Source organism: Leucoraja erinacea, chromosome 5 (genome assembly GCF_028641065.1).
Source record: "Leucoraja erinacea ecotype New England chromosome 5, Leri_hhj_1, whole genome shotgun sequence".
NCBI classification, from domain to species: Eukaryota; Metazoa; Chordata; class Chondrichthyes; order Rajiformes; family Rajidae; genus Leucoraja; species Leucoraja erinaceus.
In genome coordinates, this window is record NC_073381.1 from 59877245 (window position 1) to 59898146 (window position 20902).

Sequence of the window (20902 nt, forward strand, 5' to 3'; positions counted from 1 at the left end):
AAGGGGGAGGGGGGGGATAGATGCACAATTCTGCGGCGCTATATACATATCTATAAAGGCAAAATGGTGAAGGATGAATAGGTAGTATTCTTAGGCAGATGATTAAAGATTATATTAAATATTTATTAAAAAATTTAAAAATATTAAAAATTACAGTTACAATACACATTACAGTTCCAAATTTCAGTACGTGGATAGAATAGATGGAAGTCCGGGTGTTGGGCTGTGAAGTCAGTGCATGTGTGAATTAAGAGTAGTTATGACTTTCGGAAAACAACTATTCCTGAGTCTATTTGTCCTAGATTTGATGCACCTAAAGCGCCTTCCAGAGGGCAGCAGGTCGAATAGTCCAAACGCAGGATGGGAGCTGTCCTTGATGATATTCTTTGCCCTGCTAAGGCAGCGGGAGGTGTAAATATCCATCAGGGAGGGGAGAGGGCAACCATTGATCTACTGTGCTGTCCTAGTTACCCTCTGAAGCCTCTCCCTGTCTGCCATGGTGCAGCTGCCATACCATGCTGTAATGCAGTATGTCAGCAGGCTCTCGATGGACGAGCGGTAGAAGGTCAGCAGCAGGTTAGAGTCCAGGTTGTGCTTCCTGAGAACCCTCAGGAAGTGCAGCCGCTGCTTTGCCTTCTTGATGACTGCTGTCATTTGTATATGTACCAGCAGTAGCAGTGAATGGGAATAGTCCAGAAAGATTTGAGTAATGGATTTTTTCAAGGATAACAGTACCAATGTGTTTCCTTACTGATCTTTTCCACAATTGCAGATTACAGGACAAAATAGGTGTGGTTTCCTCCTCATTCAGTAAACCTGATGATAACTCTGAGATTTTGGATGTGCATCAAAGATCTGGTGAGGAGGGACTTTTTGCCTCTCAGTCAAGTTAGGTCTTGTATTGGCTTGAACATTCTGAGATAACGACTGCTGGTGAAGGATTGACAGCTCACTCATGAACCAATAATGATTTTCATCAGTTTTTTTTAATTTTGTGGAGCCTTGTGCATTTACAGTACTGTTTTAATTTACAATACTTTTTTAGACACAAAATGCTGGAGTAACTAAGCAGGACAGGCAGCTTCTCTGGAGAGAAGGAATGGGTGATGTTTCGGGTCGAGACCCTTCATCAGACCTTTTCTCCAGAGATGCTGCCTGTCCCGCTGAGTTACTCCAGCATTTTGTGTCTATCATTGATTAAATCCAGCATCTGCAGTTCTTTCCTATACAAGTACTTTTTTATGTGAGTTGGTGGCTGCAGGAGGATCGGGCCTGGGAACTTAATATTCAGGGTTATACATCCTATGGAAAGGACAGGCAGGTGGGCAGAGGAGTGGGGGGTATCTCTGCTGGTGAGCGATGGAATTCAGTCCCTTGCGAGGGAAGATATAGGGACTGATGAGGTAGAGTCACTGTGGATTCAGTTGAGATATTGTAAAGGCAAGAAGACGCTAATTGGTGTTATCTACAGACACCCAAATAGTAGCCCGGATGTAGGGTGTAAGTTGCAGCTGTAGTTAAAACTGGCATGTAACAAAGGTAATGCCACTGTGGTGATAGGGATTTCAATATGCATGTAGACTGGAAAAATCAGGTTGGTTCAGGACCCCAAGAAAGAGAGTTTGTAGAATGCCTCCGAGATGGATTCTTAGAGCAGCTTGTAATGGAGCCGACCAGAGAAAAGGCAATTCTGGATTTAGTGTTGTCCAATGAACCAGATATGATAAGAGAACTTGAGGTAAAGGAACCGCTTGGAGGTAGTGATCATAATATGATTAGTTTTAATCTGCAATTTGAGAAGGAGAAGGTTAAATCGGAAGTGTCAGTGATGCAGTTGAACAAAGGGGACTATGAAGGCATGAGAGGGGAGCTGGCCAAGGTAGACTGGAAAGGGATCCTAGCAGGAATGACGGTGGAACAGCAATGGCAGGAATTTCTGGGCATAATTCGGAAGACACAGGATCATTTCATTCCAAAAAGGAAGAAAGATTCTAAGGGGAGTAGGAGGCAACCGTGGCTGACAAGAGAAGTTAGGGATAGAATAAAACTAAAAGAAAAGATGTATAACACAGCAAAGAGTAGCCGGAAGCCAGAGGATTGGGAAACTTTCATAGGACAACAGAAGGAAACAAAACGGGCAATATGGGCTGAAAAGATGAAGTACGAAGGGAAGCTGGCCAGGAATATAAAGAAGGACAGTAAAAGCTTCTTTAGATATGTTAAGGGAAAAAGAGTAGCAAAGTCAAATGTGGGTCCCTTGAAGGCAGACATGGGTGAAATTATTATGGGCAACAAGGAAATGGCAGAAGAGTTGAATAGGTACTTTGGATCTGTCTTCACAAAGGAAGACACAAACTGGAGATGTACTGGAGGACAGAGGATCTAAGTGGGTAGAGGAACTGAAATAAATGTTCATTAGGCAAGAAATAGTATTGGGTAGGCTAATGGGACTGAAGGATGATAAATCCCCTGGACCTGATGGTCTGCATCCCAGGGTCCTCAGGGAGGTGGCTTTAGAAATAGTGGACGCATTGGCGATCATTTTCCAATGTTCAATAGATTCAGGATCAGTTCCTGTGGATTGGAGGATAGCTAATGTTATCCCACTTTTTCAAGAAAGGAGCGAGAGAGAAAACAGAGAATTACAGACCAGTTAGCCTGACTTCCTTATTGGGAAAGATGCTGGAGTCAATTATTAAAGAGGTAATAATGGGGCATTTGGATAGCATTAAAATGATTAGTCCAAGTCAGCATGGATTTATGAAAGGGAAATCATGCTTAACTAATCTTCTGGAATTTTTTGAGGATGTGACAAGTAAAATGGATGAAGGGGTGCCAGTGGATGTAATGTATTTAGACTTTCAGAAAGCCTTTGATAAGGTCCCGCACGGGAGACTGGTAACTAAAATTAGAGCACATGGTATTGGGTGTAGGGTGTTGACATGGATAGAAAATTGGTTGGCAGACAGGAAGCAAAGAGTAGGAGTGAACGGGTCCTTTACAGAATGGCAGGCAGTGGCGAGTGGAGTTCCGCAAGGCTCGGTGTTGGGGCCGCAACTGTTTACCATATATATTAATGATTTGGAAGAGGGAATTAGGAGCAACACTAGCAAGTTTGTGGATTACACAAAGCTGGGTGGCAGTGTGAGCTGTGAAGAGAATGTTAAGAGGTTGCAGGGTGATCTGGACAGGCTGAGTGAGTGGGCAGAGGTGTGGCAGATGCAGTATAATATAGATAAATGTGAGGTTATCCACTTTGGCGGCAAAAACAAGGGGGCAGATTATTATCTCAATGGGGTTAAGTTAGGTAAGGGGGAAGTACAGCGAGACCTGTGCGTCCTTGTACATCGGTCACTGAAAGTTAGCTTACAGGTACAGCAGGCAGTGAAGAAAGCTAATGGAATGTTGGCCTTCATAACAAGAGGATTTCAGTATAGGAGTAAAGAGGTTCTTCAGCAGTTGTATAAGGATCTGGTGAGACCACATCTGGAGTATTGTGTACAGTTTTGATCTCCTAATTTGAGGAAGGTCATCCTTGTGATTGAGGCAGTGCAGCGTAGGTTCACGAGATTGATCCCTGGGATGGCGGGACTGTCATATGAGGAAAGATTGAAAAGACTAGGCTTGTATTCACTGGAATTTAGAAGAATGCAGGAAAAATGTTCCCTATGTTGGGCGAGTCCTGAACCAGGAGCCACAGTCTTAGAATAAAGGGGAGGTCATTTAAGACTGAGGTGAGAAAAAAACTTTTTCACCCAGAGAGTTGTGAATTTGTGGAATTCCCTGCCCCAGAGGGCAGTGGGGGCCAGGTCACTGGATGGATTTAACAGAGAGTTAGAAAGAGCTCTAGGGACTAGTGGTGTCAAGGGATATGGGGAGAAGGCAGGCACGGGTTATTGATAGGGGACGATCAGCCATGATCACAATGAATGGCGGTGCTGGCTCGAAGGGCCGAATGGCCTCCTCCTGCAGCTAATTTCTATATTTCCATGTTTCCAGCCCTCAGTGTACAAACTGTGGAAGGACCTTAAAAAAATTGACCTACCCTCATGCAGAGTCACCAGATGGCTCGTAATTGGAAATGTGCGGCAATTGTCAAAATATTAAATATCAATGCATGTGGCTGTTTTGCTCCTTGATGTCACTGTGAACATATTTGTCTTGGTCATAAACAGCACCATCAAGTGGTCAGAACAGGTGCACATTGGAACTCCCACAATGATTTTTCAACAAACAAAATCTTGATACAGAAATCTTAAATGCCAGTTGAAATGACATTTCACGTCATTCTGCATCTTAAGACAGAATGATAGATATAATATGCCCCAAATAAGTTAGCCCATTTGCCCATGTTTGGCCTACTGCCCTCTAAAGATTTCCTACACATGTACCTGTCCAAATGTCTGAAATGTTGTTATTGTATTGTATGCGTCGCAACTATCTACTCTGGCAGCTTGTTCCATATATCCACCACCCATCCTGTGCGTTCAAAAGTCCCAGTCAATCCAGTTTCTATTATAACTCCAGGCCTTTTGTTGTGGTAACATTCTTGTGAATCTTCTCAACACTAATTCTGGTTTAATGTCATCTGTCCTTTAGCAGAGTGTCCAAAACAGAAGACAATGCTCCATTTGCAACCTCACCAACATATTGTACAACTGTAACAAAACGTCCCAACTTATACACTCAATTACATGCCTGGTGAAAGCCAGCATGCCAAAACCTACCTTCATCACCTAATCCAGCTGTGATGCCACTTTTCAGGGAACCATGTACTTGTGCTCCCATGTTCCTCTGCTCAATGCACTTCTCCAGGTCCCTATCTTTCACTGTGAAGGTCCTGCCCTTGTTTGACTTACCTTAATGTAATACCTCACATCTGAATTATCTGACATTAATTGAATAGATAAATTCAGTTTAAGATTTTTAAAAGATCATTCTAAATCTATGTTTTTAATTAACACAAGTTTGATGTATTAGAGTCATAGAGTCTTATGGCACGGAAGGAAACTCTTCGGCCCAACGTGCCCACACCGGCTAGCTCGTTCCATCTACACTAGTCCCACCTGTCTGCATTTGGCACATATTCCTCTAAACCTGTCCTATCCATGTAAGTGTCCAAACGTTTCTTAAATGTTGCGATAGTTACTGCTTCAACTACGTCCTCCAGCAGCTCGTTCCATACATCTACCACCCTTTGCGTGAAAAGGTTACCCCTCAGGTTACTATTAAATCTTTCACCCCTCACCTGAAACTGATGTATTGTTCTTGATTTCCCTAATCTGGGTAAGAAACTGTGTTTCCACCCACTGCATTCCTCTCATGATTTTATACACCTTTATGGTTCTTCTTATTATTACTAAGCAGATTTATTAATTTTTATTTTTATTTATATTTAAATCATTTAATTTCCTTTAAATGTCTCTGACTGTCATATTTAAAACCAGTGATATGTTGTTGGCAAGGAGCTGGGAAAGGTGTGTTTCTGGGCAGCAGTAGTGGTGGGATATCAGGGTCTGCTGTCTAAGACTTGGTCTCCAAACATGGCTCACATAGATAGGGTCTTGAAAGGTTTGTACAACTGTTGGAACATGCAGGTGAAGAACAAAGGCATGGTTTAAGTCAAGCACAATCTGACCCATAGTCTTGAGTGATTTAACAATCAACAATATAATTTACAGCTGGTGTTACATAAGTATGTTGATCTATCCACACATTAAAAAAAGTACTAATGGATCTAATCTCTAGGTTTAGTTTCCATAACAATTATAATGGAGACACTAAAATTTGAAAGCAGTACTTATAAATAATAACTGCTCATCTCCTGATTCTGAAATATAAACCTAATTTTGGACATGAAAGGAATGTAATTTGAAGTGCTTTCCAACAGATTAATTTATATCTGTCTTTTTACTGAGCAACAATGTTTTGTGCAGGCTTAATTACAGTTTTGGCTGTTTCTTCTGTCGCCCAATAAAGTTAGTGGAATGTAAATGTGAGAAGTTGTTGAGCAATCAGCTTACATGGAACACTAAATTAGATGGATCTGTCAGAGGGATGTTCTGAGCCACACTGAATAATTTCCAAGCTAAGAGATTGGATATTTCATTAGCCTCCAAAACTAATTTATCAGCTGTAATCAGTAAAATAAAGAATTAGAATAAAAGGAATTTTGTAATGTGAAGAGTTTCATTTGAGGGGAAAAGATCACTGACCATTGTGTGAACTAATCACTTATCAACATGTTCTGCTATCAATTTGAAATCGGACCAGGCATCCAATAAAGTCTGCCTGTTCCTCCTTGATCTTCAAGCTCTCTAAGGTAATGTCTGATTCGTATTACCTGAATAATTTTGCACCTGCGGGTTTATTGAATATCCATAAAATAGAATTGTTGTGGTAATATGCATATTGAGAAGTCCAGTCATTAGTATTTGTGGCGGCATTGTTAATTCTTGTATTCAAGATTGTATTCAAAACTGTCTTACATATTGATCGGGGGATATTCTTTGTGCCTCTCATGAACCAATAGGCCTCATTCTATGCCATATCTCTGTGCACGGTAAAAGGCTCTTTGGCCCAACTTGCCAGGATGCCCCATCTGTTTGTTTGGCGGCGCGACTCACCCGTTGCAGCGGCCCCTACAGCCTGTCTGTCTTTTTTTTATTTTTTGTCTAGTTAAATGTAGTGTTTGGTGTTTTTTAATAGTATTTTTAAATGTGTAAATGTGGGGGGCGGGGGGGGCGGGGAGGGGGGGAAACTGTTTTAAATCTCTTCCCTGTCCGGGAGACCCGACTTTTTCCCTGTCGGGTCTCGGCTGTCGTTGGGGCCTAGCACCGTGGAGCGGCCTCCAGCCTGAACGACCCGGGGGCTCGGGAGACTGCGGAGCTGCGGACTACTCACCATCGTGGGGCTGGCCGGCCTCGGAGCGTGGGGAGCGGCGGTGACTCGCTGCTGCGACTCGACTCCTGGGGCTCGGAGGCTCCAGCAACGCAGCCGCAGGTCCGGTGGACTGGGACATCGGGAGCTCGCGGGGTCTGGGAGGAGAGAGAGAGACCGCTTCCCGGAGCTCCCGCAACGCGACTTCTCCAGCCCGTGTCGCGGGGTTGGAACAACCCGGACCGGGACAGTACATCACCCGGCACGGCTTCATGGCCGTGGGACTCACCATCGCCCGTGGGGGTTCCAACCTTGGACTTTCAGACCGGGAGCGGGGCCGTAAATCGCCCCGCGCGGCCTAAAATGGCCGTGGGACTCATCATCGCCCGCCTGGGGCTTGGACATCGGGAGAGACACGGAGAACAGGGGAGAGAAAAGACTTGCCTTCCATCACAGTGGCTTCACTGTGATGGATGTTTGTGTGAATTTAATTATGTGTATGTCTGTAAGACAGTGTCTTTGTTTGTATGGCTGTGGAAACAACATTTCGTTTGAGTCTCACTGGGGCTCAAATGATAATAAATTTGTATTGTATTGTATTGTATTGTATTGTACCTGCCTCAACTACTTCCTCTGACAGCTTGTTTCATATAGTACCCTCTATCTTCGGAATTAAAAATGTTGCCCGTCAGGTTCCTATTAAATAATTCTCCTCTAAAATCCATATCCTCAGATTCTTGATTCCCCTACTCTGGGTAAAGGACTTTGGGCATTCACCCTAACTATTCCCTTCATGATTTTATACACTTCTCTAAGATCACCCCTCACCCTCCTGTGCTTCAAGGAATAAAGTCCTAGTCTGCCTAATCTCTTCCTATAGCTCAAGCCTTCAAATCTGAATAACATCCTTGTAAATCTTCTCTGCACTCTTTTCAGTTTAACAACATCCTTCCTATAGCAGGCTGACAAAAACTGAACACAATACTCCAAATGCAGCCTCACCAATATCTTGAACTGTAAATAAACTTTCATACTCAATACTCTGACTGGTGTACTCTGAAGGCCAATGTACAAAAGGACTTCTTGACCACCCCATCTACCTTTCAGCTAATTATGTACCAGCATTCCTTGACCTCTGTGCTCTCTAACACTCCCCAGGGTCCTGTCAATCACTGTGATGGTCCTGCCCCACATTGACTTCCCAAAGTGAAATACCTCACACTTATCTGCATTAAACTCCATCAATCATTGCTCAGCCCACTTGTACAGCTGATCAAGATCCTGCTGTAATTTTTGACAACCATCTTCGCTATCTACGATACCACCCACTTTAGTGTAATCTGCAAACTTAATACCTGTGCCTAGTACGTTATCATCCAAATCATTAATATGAACTACAGACAGAAAATGGTCCAGCACTGATCCTTGAGGCACACCATTAGTCACAGGGCTCCAGCCCAAATAACAATCTACCACCTCAACCTCTGTTTCCTTCCATGAAACCTTCTATATCCAATTGACTAGCTCTCTCTAGCTCCATGGAGGATTATTTGAGACCATCTTGGGCATGTCTTATCTACTGGAGCTGTTTGTTAATAACTACACCTTAACGAACCCTAACTCTAATGCATTTTCAAACCACCCATTCATCTACAGGGAGATTGTCCTATTGTTCAAGAGCTGTCCATATCCTCAAAGAAAAATGATTCTGAATAATAGAAGAATTTTTGGAGAAAAAGTACTGTGGATTAATCAATTTTGTAAGAATTTAAGTAGAATAAAGCTATTAATTTTTTTTTAAACATAGATCAATGTTTAAAAAAAAATTAATAGCTTTATTCTACTTAAATTCTTACAAAATTGATTAATCCACAGTACTTTTTCTCCAAAAAATCTTCTATTATTCAGAGCTGAAATCCGCGATGTGTGTGACACCATTGTTTTATCAGACTGCAAAGCATGCTCAAAATCTCATCAAAGTCAGTAAGTGAATTTGTGCTGTTTACAATGTTAATGATGGAGTGCTCATTGAGAAATATTCGGGCCACAGCTGAGCCGCACAATGCACTTTTATTGACAGCTCATTTGTGGGTAGGAAGGAAAAAAGACATATGAGAAATGACGGTACACTTTTAACCTCTACTGGCGCCACAGTTTAGGAGGCGAGCCATCCGCCATTATAATCTAACTAAAGATGAGCCATGGAGTTGATGGATGCGTCATGCTGTAATCAATAAATGCCAATCCACTGAGATAGAGACTGAAGAATTAGAGAATTCAGAGACATTTTTTGTTTGGTTTTCATTGCGGAAATGTATATTCTCACTGCAGGTGAGGCCTCAGCAAATGTTATGTTGTGTTTGACTCTGGTTTGTAGAGAACATTTCAGAACTCTGCCAATCGCAGAGCTACAAATGGGAAGTGTGAGTTTTAATTGCTCTGTAAACCTTGGTCTGTGATATGCACCTTATTTTTCACAACATGTAATATTGTTTTAGTATTGTCACGTGTACTGACATTTAGTGAAAAAACTATGTTTGCATGCTATCTCCACTACTCATATCTTACACGAGTACAGTACAAGCAAGAAATACACAAGTACTCTAGGTAGTACAAAGAAAAAATAACTAGAGTGCAGAATGTGGTGTTATAGATACAGAGAAAGAGCTGATTAAAAAAAGATCTAAAGGCCGCAACGAGGCAGGTTGGGAAGCAGGGACTACACCTTTAGCATAATAAAGGTTGGTTTAGTAGCCTGATAACAGCAGGGATGAAGCTGTCCCTGAATCTAGCGGTATGTGCTTTCAAGCTTTTGTATGTTCTGCCCAACAGGAGAGGAAAAGAGGAAATGTGTAACTAACTGGTCCTTGATTATGTCCTGAACTACTAGCTACCTCATTGGTGATCCTCAGACTATCTTTGATGAGACTTTACTGGCTTTATCTTGCACTAAACATTATTCCCTTATCATGTATCTGTGCACTGTGAATGGCTCGTTTGTAATTTTGCATTGTCTTTCCACTGACTGTTTAGCACGGAACATGTGACAATAAACTAAACTGAACTGAACTGGTTGTTTCCCAGAGGCAGCATGAAGTGTAGATGGTGTCCATAGCGGAGATGCTGGTTGGTATGGTGGACTGGGCTGCATTCACTACTCTGCAACTTCATGCAGACTTGAGCAAAGTAAACATAGAAACATAGAAAATAGGTGCAGGAGTAGGCCATTCGGCCCTTCGAGCCTGCACTGCCATTCAATATGCTCATGGCTGATCATCCAAAATCAGTATACCGTTCCTGCTTTCTCCTCATATTCCTTGATTCCATTAGCCCTAAGAGCTATATCCAACTCTCTCTTGAAAACATCCAGTGAATTGGCCTCCACTGCCGCCTGCGGCAGAGAATACCACAGATTCACAACTCTCTGGGTGAAATTTATTTTCCTCATCTCAATCCTAAATGGCCTACCTTTTATTTTTAAACTGTGCCCCTGGTTCTGGACTCCTACAACATCGGGAATATTTTTCCTGCATCTAGCCTGTCCACTCCCTTAATAATTTTATATGTTTCTATAAGATCCCTTCTTATCCTTCTGAATTCCTGTGAATTCCTGTGAATATGTCCAGTCGATGCATTCTTTCATAGAAATATAGAAAAATAGGTGCACAAGAAGGCCATTTGGCCCTTCGAACCAGTATCGCTATTCAATATGATCATGGCTGACCATCTAAAATCAGTACCCCCGTTCCTGCTTCTTCCCCATATCCCTTGTGTCCTTTAGCCCTATGAGCTAAATCTAACTCTCTCTTGAAAACATCCAGTGAATTGGCCTCCACTGCCTTCTATGGCAGAGAATTCCACTGATTCACAACTCTCTGGGTGAAAACGTTTTTCCTCATCTCAGTTCTAAATGGCCTACCCCTTATTCTTAAACTGTGACCCCTGGTTCTGGACTCACCCAACATCGGGAACATTTTCCTGCATCTAGCCTGTCCAATCCTTTAAGAATTTTATATGATTCAATAAGATATCCTCTCATCCTTCTAAATTCCAGTGAATACAAGCCCAGTTGACCCATTCTTTCATCATTTGTCAGTCCCGCCATCCCGGGAATTAACCTGGTGAACCTACGCTGCACTCCCTGAAAAGCAAGAATGCCCTTCCTCAAACCAGGAAACCAAAACTGCACATCATACTCCAGGTGTGGTCTCACCAGGGCCCTGTACAACCGCAGTAGGACCTCCTTGCTCCGATACTCAAATCCTCTCGCTATGAAGGCCAACATGCCATTTGCTTTCTCCACTGCCTGCTGTACCTGCATGCTTACTTTCAGTGACTGACGTACAAGGACGTCCAGGTCTCGTTGCACCTCCTTTTTTCCTAATCTGACACAATTCAGATAATTATCTGCCTTCCTGTTCTTGCTACCAAAGTGGATAACCTCACATTTATCCACATTATACTGCATTAGCTATGCATCTGCCCACTCACCCAACCTATCCAAGTCACCCTGCAGCCTCAGTATCCTCCTCGCAGCTCACACTGCCACCCAGCTTTGTGTCATCCGCAAACATGGAGACATTACATTTAATTCCTTTGTCTAAATCGTTAATATGCCTATACTGCCTTGTAACTACCATACAAGCAGTGATCCAATCCTTACAAGATGCTTTCTGTGGTACATCTGTAGAAAATGATGAGTAATTGCGACATCTCAAATTTCCTTGGCCTTCTGAGGAAGTAGAGGCATTGGTATGCTTTCTTGGCAGCAGCATCAATATGGTTAGACCCGTACTATTGGTGGTGATATTTATGCCCAGGAATAGAAGAAGTGGGATTATGTTTAGTTTAGTGATGGGAATAGGATCAGGGCAAGATATTTTAAAGCTTGCTTTTAGCTGCAGCTGGAGAGTATGAAGTATTGACATCACTGCCCTACTGTCATCTCTGCAGTGGAATGATAAGCCTTGTCAGCCTGGACTAATGATGTTTCTCAAACAAAGCTGACAGGAGCTGGGTTACTAGGTATGAAAGTCATAAGGTCAAAAATCATAAGTATTAGGATTAGGATTAGGCCTTTCGGCCGATCACTTCGACTCCGCCATTCAATCATGGTTGATCTAGCTCTCCCTCCTAACCCCATTCTCATGGTTTTCATGCATCCAATGCTCATTCCAAACTTTCTTCCTGAATTCATATAACATGACAGAAATCCTTTCTAACAGATATACAGTAAATGTTCCCACTTTGGAGTGATACAAATCAGAGAGCACTTACCAATACAATCGGGTTGTATCAACCCAATGACTTAATTAAACTTGCCTGGAGGATTGTAAGGGAATAAACAGAAATCTAATAAAAAATAAATAAAAAGATCACATCTAAAATCCATCCAAGGTCAAAATTGGTGTTACCAGTTATTACAGTTCCCGTTATTGGTAACCTCTCCAGTGGTGATAGTTTAGTGCTGGTGAACACGACGAGCTGGATGTATGCTCAAGTCATTCTTCATCTGCAAGTTTTGAACTCTGACTCTTGGATACATTTTTCAATGCTTTAGGTCTTTAATTATAAACCGTTGTTTCGATTGTGTTTAACAAATCATAGGATCAAAGATACAACCTGATGCACAGAAAACAATGATAGGGATGAATTACATATTTTGTGGCAATCTGTTATTAGTCTCCTGATCCACATCCATCTTTGAACCGACATCATGGAAAATGGATTAATTTTATTACTGCTTCTGCAGGTACAAAACTACAGGCACTTAAAGTGATTTGTTGTGTGTGAAGTGCTTAGAGCTGCCTCTGTGAGATTGATGAAGTTTTGTATAAATTCAACCCTTGCAGTACATTATAGAGTAGAGGTCTCTCTGCATTGCAAATGTTTTCCTGATGTAAGGTTGCATAACAAACAATGAGTTCGCCTGTATCCAGATTGCTCAGCTGTTAGTCACATTGCTAAATTTATGGGGTCCATTTAATGAGAACCTTATGTTAGTAGGGATCTAATATCTCAGTGTGTCAGTGTCTTTCCCCTTGGGATTCTTGATCAATCAACAAAAGCAATGTTTGTGAATTATTTTATGAATATCTTCACTTGTGCCAGGATGTGCAAGAGTGCTCCCATAGCTCCACAAACACCACCATTGCTCCTACCCACCCCTCCCATACCATGCCGAATGGGGGGATGCTTTCAGCAAGGCAGATTGTGCATTATTACCAACTCCTTTCCTAGCTCAAGCTGGCTTTGGTGGTGTGACAATTGCAGCCACAATTTATGCTAATTGTGCTGATGTGGTCTGCAAACCAATTATCAATTAAACATGGCCTCTTTGTTAAAGGATGAAGTTCCAGCAAGGCAGTGGGCCAAATGTAGATCTGTGCAGATTTTTACTTGCTTATATGAATACTAATGAAATATAGCTCATTATTTTGTAATTTCTCAATTTTGGAATGCAGGTTTAAATTGTTGGTAGGTTTTGAGGAACAAGATTTCTCGTCTGCTAACTGTTAAAATATTGAAATAAATCTATTTTAAAAAAGCTCAGGATGTTTTAGACTGGCGCCCTGCCAAGAATGGGTTCTCCAAGCACTGAGTTGCACTTGTGATGCTTGGAGAAATATAAAGATGGGTTCTCTCCTATTATTGCAGTCAAGGACGGAAGGCAAGCTTCAGTTGGGAACTGGATGTCCTGCAGTTGCTCCAGGATGCCTCAAAACGGACTGGATGGAGAAAGAGGAAAGTATTCTGTTGCCACACATAGGGCTCATCTGTCTTAACAGGTGCTGGGCAAATGCCACAACTCATGGTATGGTACTTTCTTTGTCACATGAACCGAGGTGCAGTGAATAAGCACAAAAGTAGAAACTACACCTTTCTTTTAAATCCTGCAACAGAGCACCTCGACACTGAAAATTTCCATTTGCAATCCGGGTGCTATATGATTGCCTAATACTTAATTTTCATGGTATTTGGAGCAAGTACTAACTCTGAAAATGTTCAATTTTGAGTTGGCCAGTCCAACGGGATGTGAATGTTGTTGGGGCTGGTCCAGGATGAATGCATTTATTGTCAACATGTATGGGTAAAATTGTGTTTTAATTCTTCAAAACAATATTATCCAAAGAAAAGGCTCTGTTGCAAGCTTCCAAAATGCAAGGACTCAAATTCCATGTGTTGTGGCACATCCTGGTATAAGTACCAGCATGTTACAACTGTAGATTATTGAACCCATTGCTAATGGGTTTTGTAGGATGATGAGATTTAAGCATTTTAAGCATGTACCATTTACGCATGTCCTGGTGTAAGTGCCAGCATGTTACTACTGTCGATTATTGGCACAATTTCTGATGGGTTCAGAGGGGTGACAAGGGTCCATTTCAGGAGGGCTTCCACCTTGGGATATATGGCAGTGATGGAACTGCCCAGCATCTTCAACTACTGCAGTTAAATCCCCTAACTCTGTCCATCACTTAAAAGAATAAGGAAGGACGGGGTGGTGTTGCAACTGCTGCCTAACAACTACAGTGACATGGTTTCGACACTGACCTCCAGTGAAGCCTGTGCTGAGCTTGCAAAGACATTTGGGTTCATTAACTTCTATAAATTGCTCCCATAGTATAGATGAATGGTAGATTGTGGGGGAGTGGATATGATGACTCTGTGAGCCAGCCTGGGCATGATGGGCAAAATTTTCCATGAGAAATTTGAAATTGTTCATATTGTATGGTACTCCAACTCAGAAATAAATGGGACCTCCTGGAGGGCCTCTTGTGATGATTTAGTTGATGTGACTCCAGAGTGAGTGAGTCAGCTGCCGGCCTTGTTTCTAGACTGAGCATATGATAACTCCAAGCACAGTGAGACCCAAACACTACCCTGCTCAAGCAGTTGAGTTTGTAGAGGACAAGAAGGGGCCATGCCAAGTTTTAAAATGCTAGCTAACTCCAAGCTAAGCCTAGAGGCAGGTGGAACTGAAATTCTGACTCTCTTGTGAGTTATGTACGGAAGTCCTCTGAAAGGAACATGATTTTCTTTTGTGTTCCAATAGCGACTGTGTATTTCATCTTTACCAATGACCAATAATCAATTTAACTGTCATAGAAACACCATTATAGAAGTTCTACAAAGGCCAAGGTTCACCATGATTGGATAACTTGGGATAGGCCATGTGTATGAACATTCTCGTGGTCTGATTAAAAGAAACACTACTCCAGTAGTTTATTCTCATTGGTTTTAACATTAGCTGGAACTTAGTTTATCTATATTTTGGTAATGAAAGGTCCTGAATAAATTTGAACCTAACAAAGCCCTATTTTAATGTTGGTACTTTTTCATGAGATATTTTATCATTAGCATAGTTTCATAGTTATACCATATGTATCACAATTAAAAAATGATTAATTATCAATGGCGTTCTTTATCTATCATAATTATAATATGGTAATGAGTGCTATGTCACCCATTCCTTCTCTCCAGAGATGCTGCCTAAGTTACTCCAGCATTTTGTGTCTAGTTTAGTTTAGTTTAGAGATCGCTTAGTTTTAGTCAATCGTCGGTTTAAACCAGCATCTGCAGCTCCTTCTAACACAGTTTCTAAAGTTTGCCATTAACTATATTTTCTACAACCCTGCATCTCAGTCCTGAGAGTAAAATCTCTTTGATTCTGAAACAGAATGGCCTGTTTTAAATGAAGATAGGTGTTTAAGAAGGAACTGCAGATGCTGGAAAATCGAAGGTAGACAAAAATGCCGGAGAAACTCAGTGGGTGAGGCAGCATCTATGGAGCGAAGGAAATAGGCAACGTTTCGGGCCAAAACCCTTCTTCAGACTGATGTGAGTCTTCAGTCTGAAGATGGCAAGGGATCTGCTCTAATGTTAACTCCGCTCCCCACGGTGGGGCTCACGACAGTCCGAGGCGGCTTCCAACTCCAGCGATGGTAGGCCGCAGAGCCCGGAGAATGTGATCCAAAAAATGATCTAATCTCTGTGAAGGTAAGAACCTGAAAATAGCTCCCCCTAATCCTCCCCCCTCCCCCCACATAAAACAAACCAAAGTACATTAAATCAAACTTTTAACAACACTAAACATAACAAAAAAACAGACTGCCGGCAGGGCTGGCCATCTCCCCGGCGCCCCTGGTGGTCAAACACCACCCTTCCTTTGACACTGCACCATTCCACCTATGCAGGGTTAGTCCTTCCATTCCGTGACAAATTGTGTTCTGACGACTATTGATGTGTTGGGAGAAGTACATCCATCTCTATGTCAATGCGATCACAAATGAACATTGGCTATAGGCGTGATGTGCAGGCAGCATCCTGAGACAAAAAAAGTAAAAGGTCCTCCCAACGTATGCGAGTGAGCTTGTCTAAATGTAAACCAGCATCAGGACATTTTATTCAACAAATTGTTGATATTTCTATTTTGGAACAATAATCGCAAAGTTTTCTTCGCAACTGACAGTTGAATTGCTGCTGTAAAATATTCAAGAAGCCAACATACAAAGGTGGTGTTTTAGACAAAGCTGCATTGTCAGAATTTAAATTGCCTTCTATACTGGAATGAAGTGCATTAGATATCAGCGGCTAAGTTAAATTACATTTTCCTGCCTGGAGATTCTCACTAAAGAAAAAATATACCAAAAAGACACTGGAACAAACCTCTAAATGGTTAAGAGTATTAACTATAAGGCAAGCCTGGACAAACTTGAATGTTTTCTCTGGAGCATCAGACTCTGAGGGGAGACCTCATAGAAGCGTATAAAATTATGTGGAATAGATAGCAGACAGTCTGAACCATTTTCCCCAGGGTGGATATACCAAGGGCTAGAGAGCATTGCTTTTAAGGAGAGGAGCAAAGTTTAAAGGAGATGCACGCAGCAAGTTATTTACACAGAGCTTGATCGATGCCTGGAAGGCACTGTCATAGGTGGTGGTGGGGGCTGATATGATAGTGGCATTTAAGAGGCTTTTGGATAGACACAATGAAGTCCGGGGAATGGAAGAATATGGATCATGTGCAGGCAGATGGGAGTGTGTTTGCATGTTTGGCAGAGGCATTGTGGGCTAAAGGTTCAATTTCTGTGTCCTGTTCTATACTGTTCTTGGTTCTGTTGATGGCCTATGGAAAAATGCTAAGACTAAATATATTGGGAGAGACAACTGGCTTCCTTCAAATGTTCAAGATGCTCTGACCACCATCCTGGAGCTTTAACACATGATTTTGCATTATGGATGGAAAACTTTCATTTTTCTAATTCATATCCATGCATACAACAAATAATCACTCTTGATTCCCTCTTGAAGGATACTGATATTTTGCAGTAATGTCAAGGCTGCAGGGTTTCCTGGATATATGGGTGGTGGCAGAATGCTCTTTTTTTCATCACCATTTAGTTTGCAATTTTGTATTTACGAGGTTTACAGTTAATTTAATGGCCCATTAACATTTCTCATTTGTTGCTAATGACACACTTGAAATTGACACCAGACACATATAATGTAAATCTCAGTTTTGCAAAGGTTGCTTTTTTTTAAACCCTGAATTAGCGTTGACTTAACCGTCAAAAGTAACACTAAACCATGTATCACTGAAGGACTAAGTCAATATCCTAAATTACAATGGGTAATGTGCAGCTAAATCTCGCCCAGGGATATGTCAATTGTCAGCATACCAAAAAATATAACCTAGTAATTTGCTTATCCCTTTCTGCTTGTCTTTGTATAAACTAATTTATTTGTAGAAATGTGTTGGAAAGATTTGTCATCATTTTGTTTTCTGTCTGAATAAAAGTGTGTTTGATTATCTTATGCAGGGATGTGATTCTCCAAGGTTTAGAATGGGGCATACACCCTGCTAATGGGGATCTGCAAAATACATGTTTGGCACCCCAAAACCAAGCAGTAGGTAATGTGGGCCATTGACGACAGATCGGATTACCATCATAACCTACTTAGCCTTGGTCTGATCCATTCCATTCCTTCCTCGCTGTAAGGACTAAAGAAAAACTATGTTGGGTAGTGTGACAGGAACCATTCAGCATTATGAGATACCAAAGGAGAAATCACTGCACAGGACAATGAGAATCAATGAGAATTTATGAGCACCAAAAGCAGCTGAATACAACTGGACTTCTGCCAACTAATGTATTCACGCAATGCTCTTGTGCCTTCCAACCAAGCATTATTCTGTGAGGGCAAGCACAGAGGCTCACTCTCTATTCTTTTGAAGCCCCGTGCATCAAAAAAGCTATTGAAATATTTATAATCATGGCAGGAAGAGCCAAGTCCATAATTGCATTCACTTTTCCTGATATCCATCATCATGGATACCAATGTCTAGCCAACTCATTTCGTCCACACAATATTGAAAGGTAGCTGAATTCAGTGGGGACAGAAATGGCTGCAGCCTTGATAATGTCCGGCTAGTGTCTGTAATTTGCACATCTGAAAAAGCTAATCTATATGTGGATTTTTCCAGTATATATATATATATATATATATATATATATATATATATATATATATATATATATATATATATATATATATATATATATATATATATATATATATATATATATATATATATATATATCACAAGCATCATGGGTAGTGCCGACTATTGTGCAGCAGTCATCAATAGTGATATTGTGTGACATTATTATAAAGGAAATTCTATGTAGTAATCATGTTATTGAAAGTTGCCCAGATGCCTGAACTAATATTTAAGATAATTTTTTGATCAAATCTCATTATGGAGGTTTGAAGATTATATGTGTAGGAAGGAACTGCAGATGCTGGATTAAACCAAAGATAGACACAAAAAGCTGGAGTAACTCAGCGGGTCAGACAGCATGTCTGGAGAAAAGGAATAGATTGCGTTTCGGGTCGAGACCCTTTTTCAGATTATTTTATATTTCAGTAATTAGAATTCAGTATTTAATATAAAAGTTCAGTAAAATGCAATTATATTTCAGTTTAAGAGTAAAAACACATTTACGACACTTTAAGAACATTGGATTTTTTAAAAAGAATGTGATAACAAAGCAACTTTCCTATAAACCAAAATGATTTGCTGATATCTCTGGGATAAAGAAATTGGCAGTTCTTACAAAGTCTGGCATTTTTATGTGAATGCAGACTGAGTGATTTAACTGCCCCATGAAGAGGCCTAGGAAGTTTGATACCCCCTCCTTTCACTAGATACAACTACAATCTGCAACCTATTTATTTGGAAGAATGAATCAGAAATGATAGGTGGAAAAGGGTACTATCATCTATTTAGCAGAGTTTACTTGACTATTCCTGAGGCTACTGATTCTATATCCATCACTACACTGTACACTTGCTTGCGAACGTATGGTGTACAGTTTGCACAAGAATTCTCTTCTGTAAAACCTCTCCCTAAGGAAGACAACAGCAACATTGTAGGGTCATTCCAGCTCCCTCCAATCATACATCACCCTCATTTGACAGAGCACCATTCCACCTTTGCAAGATTAGTCCTTCCATTCCCGGCCCAACACATTGTCATGTAAGAAAAAGTACGTCCATCTCCTCGCCAATGCCATCACAAATGAACATTGACTGTAGGTGTGATGTGCAGCCAACAACTTGAGCAACCTGTACCTGAGAAAACAAGCAAGAAGTCCTCCCAACCTGTGCGACTCAGCTCGTAATTCTGCATCAGAACTTACTCTTCGGCAAATAGCAGTTATTCTATTTCGGAACAAAGATTGCAACTTATCCCACGCAACTGATATTTGAATTGTTGCTGTAAAATATTCAGATTGCACGTGCAAAATTGAAACAGTGGAATCCACTGTGTTGTTTATTTGCAATGAAAGGAGTCTCTATTGGAAATGTGGCAAACATTTAGACAAAGACATTCCTACAATGCAAGACTTTTCTGACCCACGCAAATACATAAAATGCCATGGTGCTGCTAGAATGCACCTTATCGTAAACAAAGGAAGCACAATGGCCCAATGTACCAATAAATCACAAAGGAATCAGCATTACATGAAGGTAGTGGAGCATATTAAGCAGGTCTGCATGTTTCTGTTTTTTTCTTATTGATTTCATCATTAGGGACCCATTATGACATTTAACTAATTGACCAATGTCATAATAGGAAATTAATTGTCGTAATTTCTCGCATTATAGCAATAATTGCACTATAAATGTATTTTGTTGACCTTGACAAGTATTTGGACTCAGAAAAGGAAGTGATTGCTGCCACATGAGTGCAATATCTCTTTATTTAGGTTGCAACATCCAAATGATGTGTTAAGAAAACAAGTCAAAATGTGGTAAATGTATGTCTGGAGCTGGGACAATGGTCAGAGCTTTGATATGTAGTCATAATAAATTAATACTTCTTTGCCAGATGGCGGGGACATAAATGAAATGAAATGTTCAGTAGATTAGATTTTTGACTATAATTTTTTCTGAGGATGCAATGTATTCAATGAAAGTGCTGGGTCGGGCATTCTCAGAAGTTTCATTGTGGAGAGAAATCTTGACACTGTCAAGATTGGTAAAACTAAAAAAAACGGGTTATCAGATTGCTTTATATCTCCTGCTGGAAATGCAAATCAGGAGATATATAGACTGCCTAAAAACTCATGATTGTTTTTCCTCTACCATCAAGATCTACCCTGTAGATCAAGGGATCCCAAACCTGGGGTAAATTTCGCCTACCCTGGGGGTAAATTTGATGATTCTGGATTTGTACATATTTTTTCTCATTGACTGACAGTGTTTGGTTCTGGTATACTGGTATCTGGTATACTGGTACATCATTAGTTGTTCATAAATAAGTGAAATAATATTGTTATGTGCTATTAAAGTTGCCAGGGGTAACGGGACGAAAAAGGTTGGGAACCCCTGCTTTAGACGGTAGATACATCCCAATAAATAGCATGAATTAAAAATGAGGATGCACAGGATGCCCAAGGGCATTTTGCAGCAGGAATGAAGACCATGTGCACAAATGAATGTCTTATAGCAA

At 41.0% G+C, this 20902-nt stretch overlaps 1 protein-coding gene across 6 annotated transcripts in view; it reads left to right on the forward strand.

Moving 5' to 3' along the window:
• Positions 1 to 20902, forward strand: part of cep85l (centrosomal protein 85, like) — a 239013-nt gene that overhangs the window by 86816 nt on the left and 131295 nt on the right. Inside the window, exon 1 of one of the 6 annotated variants that reach the window (XM_055635755.1) lies at positions 20002 to 20207. The exons of the other annotated variants lie outside the window; for them this stretch is intronic. The gene's annotated coding sequence lies outside the window, so the exon portion shown is untranslated. Of the gene's footprint in view, positions 1 to 20001; positions 20208 to 20902 lie in introns of those variants that run through there. 6 annotated transcript variants of the gene reach the window in all.